Here is a 4,486-nt window from a genome sequence, read left to right on the forward strand (position 1 = left end):
TATTTAAGAAAAGGTATTACAATAAATGTTGCATTATTTTGTCTGTGTGATTTATTGTCTACCAAATAATACATAATAATAAAAAGTTATCTTGTAACTTATAAGTGTTTGTCCTTTTTCTTATTTTGTAAACAGACCTAAAGGTTAAAGTCCAAAAGACATGTTGAGTTAACTTATTGAATACACATTTAACTCTTTTGAAGTGAGAAAAATGTACTTTAATAAGAGCAATAATAATTATTTATTACAAAATCAGCTGTTGAAATTATAATTAGTTTTGAACTTTTTAAATGTCAATTTAATTTTATCTCAATTAATTTTCAGTCATGAATTTCTTAATCAACTGTTGTAAGTGCATCCTTTATCCTCTAAAGTACAACTCCTCATTTCAGAGGAGTCAAATCCACTAAATATATATCCAGACTCTTATAGATCGCAATAGAAAGTCGAAAGCATCCATTGTATATCATGCTACCAACATGGAAGTTTTAGAATATTCCAACTTTTTTTCTACTTTTTTTTAGAGCAATTGGATCGGAGTCGAAAGTTAGCTCATGTCATATAGTGGTGATTAACACGCACCCAAAAACTCTACATATAAAAGATTTTCCCAATTCCAAAATTAGGTTTATTAATTCTCTTACCTAGAGTGTTTGTTTAAAATCTTTTTCACTTGAACACCAAAATACCTTTACAAATACACATTTATGCATTTCTACCGCTAGTGACACTACAAAGCAACAAACACATGAGAGGAGATCCATCTAACTCTCTCTCTCCGTAATGACTCTAAACCTGAGCTTGTATATATAATTAGTATAATATTTTTATATCAATAATTAAATTAATCTTCTCTTAAAATTTTCAATTTTTTCTTTTTGTATTCTATTATTCGTAAACGCCTGTATAATGTATTGAATATTTGTTAATTTTGTAAAGTAAATTTCTTGCTCTAATTTAGTCAAATCTATAAGATAATTAATATATACCGTTAATTTCAACGAATACAAAAAAAAAAGCAATAACTTTTGTTTAAAAAAAAGATAAAATATAATCCCTTACCTTATTTTTTTTCTAAATTGGTCCTCTAAGTTTTTTAATTTAAATTCTAAAATAATCTCCTTACTTAATTAACTTATCACAAATTAGTGCTTCAAAATATTGATATTTTTTTTTCAAACACGATCTTGAACCTTTTTTAATTTATTCAAGACGTGAAACTTGTAATATTCACAAACATGAAAGCCAAAAGAATCAACTAATGTTTGAAATAAAAAAAAAGGTCATAAACGTAGTTAAAATTGTATGAAAAATGAGTCTTGAAAATAATAAGAAAAGAATGTGAAATTGAATTTTTAGGTTTTCAGTTGCTCATGAGACTTATTTTTCATGTATTTTTTATCTTATATGTGCCTTTTTTATTCAAACATTACTTGATTTTTATAGTTTTCATGTAAAAGAATCTAATAGGACAAATTTTACGTCCTGTATCAATAAAAAAATGTTCAAAATTATGCTAAAAATGAAAAAACAAATAATTTTTTTAAAAGGATTAACTTGTCATGAATTAAATAAGGGGATCATTTTAGAACTTTTAAGATTTAGGAGACCAAGTTAGGGGACCAAAGGTGTGTGGAAAAGGGTTCCAGTCGACTGATAGGGTCGAAGGGGTACACAATATCATAGTGTTGAGTACACAATATTTCTCTCTTATTTCAAATACTTTGGTTACCATATAATGGATCCAACCATCGATTTGGATGAAGTTTTAGATCGAATGATAGATGAGGAATTGGAAGATAATACCGATGAAGAAATCATTAGGTTGATACTTAAGATCCAACAACAACTACATGGCAACACCACTGGGTGTAGCCAAAGAAGAATAGTGGTACATCATAATCATGAAGAAGGTCACGATTGATTGTTCAATGACTATTTTTCAAAAAATCATGTGTACACAAAGATTCAATTCCAGAAAAGGTTTCGTATGTGAAGACATATGTTTCTCTGAATTGTAAACGCACTCAACAACCATGATGAATACTTCCAAATGAGGGTCGATGCACTACGTCAAAAAGGCTTATCTCCATTGTAGAAGTGCACAACTGCTATTCATATATTGGCTTATGGATCACCTGCTGACAGTGTGAATGAATACGCTTGAATTGGTGAAACAACTGCAGTGGAATGCTTGAAGCGATTTATATCAAGCATCTACACCATATTTGGGAATGAGTACTTGAGGAGACCAAATAATGAAGACAATGAACGCCTACTACAAATGGGAGCGACACGTGGATTTCCAGGTATGTTAGGTTTCATTGATTGTATGCACTGGAAATGGAAAAATTGTCCAGATGCTTGGAAAGGTCAATTTTGTCGAGGTGATCATCGCAATCCAACAATCATTCTTGAAGCCGTGACATCACAAGACTTATGGATTTGGCATGGATTTTTTGGAACCGTCGGTTCAAATAATGACATTACTGTGTTAAATGGATCTAATGTGTTTGATGAAGTTTTGTCAGGACGTGCTCCCACAGTGCAGTTCACAGTGAATAGAACCTAATATAATATAGGATACTATTTAACGGATGACATTTATCCAAACTTTGCCACGTTTGTGAAGACCATCTCAATGCCACAAGGAGAAAAACGAAAATTATTTGCACAATGACAAGAATCGGCAAGAAAGGATGTAGAACGAGCATTTAGAGTGCTCCAATCTTGATTCGCAATTATACGTGGTCTGACACGTTTTTGGGATGCTGGTAAAATGAAAAATATTATCTATGCATGCATCATATTGCATAACATGATTGTTGAGGATGAATGTGACACATATCAAAATAATATTGATTATAATAGTGTAGGTAATAACACTTCAACATTTGAAGTATCTTTAGGTGCTCACCCTAGTATCAGATCAACATACCTCTAGAGGAGAGCATAATTTCATGACAAACAAAAACACCGCCAACTTCAAGCAAATTTAGTTGAGCATATTTAAGAATATTTCGGAAATGAAAATAACAATTAATTTAATGTAATATTTTTTATTTTTCATCATTATGTTTTTTATTTCAATGTCATTGTATTTAATTATCTATTATTATGTAAAAATGTACTTTTTTATTGTTACACATTTCCTTTGAATGTTATGTAATTTTTTTATTTTTAATTTATATTTAATATTTTCTTCATTTATTCATATTTATTATTTGTATACATAAAAATTGAAAAAATGAATTAATTATTTTATTGGAATAATAATTAGATTATAATAAAATAATTTAAATGTTTGGATTTCTTGCAGTTTCTTACTATTTCTTGCATTTGAGTAAAATTCTATATGAGTTTCTTATGAGTGACATAGCACTACGGGGACCACAAAAAGTGTTGTAAGGACCATAAAAACATGATTAAGAAATCCATATAAGAAACTTGGGTTGGAGATGCTCTAAGCACCAAGAGATTGAGTAGGAAGATCATTCGTCGTGGAGTCAACCAATGGGATTGAAAGAGTACATAGTCCCACAGGATCAAGTCCGTAAGTACGAAAAGACCAAGTAAGAAGAGCAGTCAGTCAATCGATGGAATTGAAGAGATACATAATCCCATAGTCACAAGTTCATATATACAAATAGATTAAGTAAGAAGATTGGTCGTATTGGAGTCCATCGATGGGGTCAAAGAGATATAAGAACCAAAAATAAATTAAGGAATCATTTGTATATTTTAGAAAGAAAAAAAAAGCAATAACTAAGCTAGGAAAAGAAAAAGGAAATGAGTGATAATTAGTATTGTATGGGTATATTGTTAACACTAGCATACTCTTACTAGAAGCGTGTGGTATTTTATGGATAGATGTGTACCAAACACCCAATCCTCTTTTTTGAATTATTGACAATTTGTGATGAAATAATTCGTTTTTTTTTTTGTCTCCTTCCTTAAGTTTATAATACAATTGATCACCTTTATCGCACTGGACTATTCATCAGTCTACTTTATCGATAAAGCCATATATCAAATTTTTATAAAATACAAGTTTTTCGGCCTTATGATATCCATGCAGTATGATCAAGAAGGTTTTTTTTTCCGAAAAAAAAACTCGAATAATCTGTCTCTTCATAATCAACATATAATAGCAATATAAATAATAAACAAATCAGAAAGGCAAAAATCGTACGTGTTAAAGATATGGATTCCATTCAAGCTCCCACTGAAGTTTTTCTTTTTCCAGGTTGGACATCCATATATCACATGAATAGGGAGATACAAATTCTCGTTTAAAGAGTCATTTCCAGGGTAAAAGTGAGGGAAAACACTTGAATTAAAAAAAAAATACAATTTAAACTTATTATGAAATAAAATATATTTAGTTGAATTAAGGGGACCTTTATTATATATTGTCTATTCTTAGGACAGTATTTTTCATACCTATTGCATGTCGCTTCTTCATATAATATGTACATATAGGCCG

General features: G+C 29.9%; 1 pseudogene; it reads left to right on the top strand.

The window, feature by feature from the left end:
• Positions 1-1,738: 1,738 nt before the first annotated feature.
• LOC100785148 (uncharacterized) lies at positions 1,739-2,734 on the top strand (annotated as a pseudogene).
• Positions 2,735-4,486: the final 1,752 nt, after the last annotated feature.

Source organism: Glycine max, chromosome 7, assembly GCF_000004515.6.
Source record: "Glycine max cultivar Williams 82 chromosome 7, Glycine_max_v4.0, whole genome shotgun sequence".
Classification (NCBI taxonomy): Eukaryota; Viridiplantae; Streptophyta; class Magnoliopsida; order Fabales; family Fabaceae; genus Glycine; species Glycine max.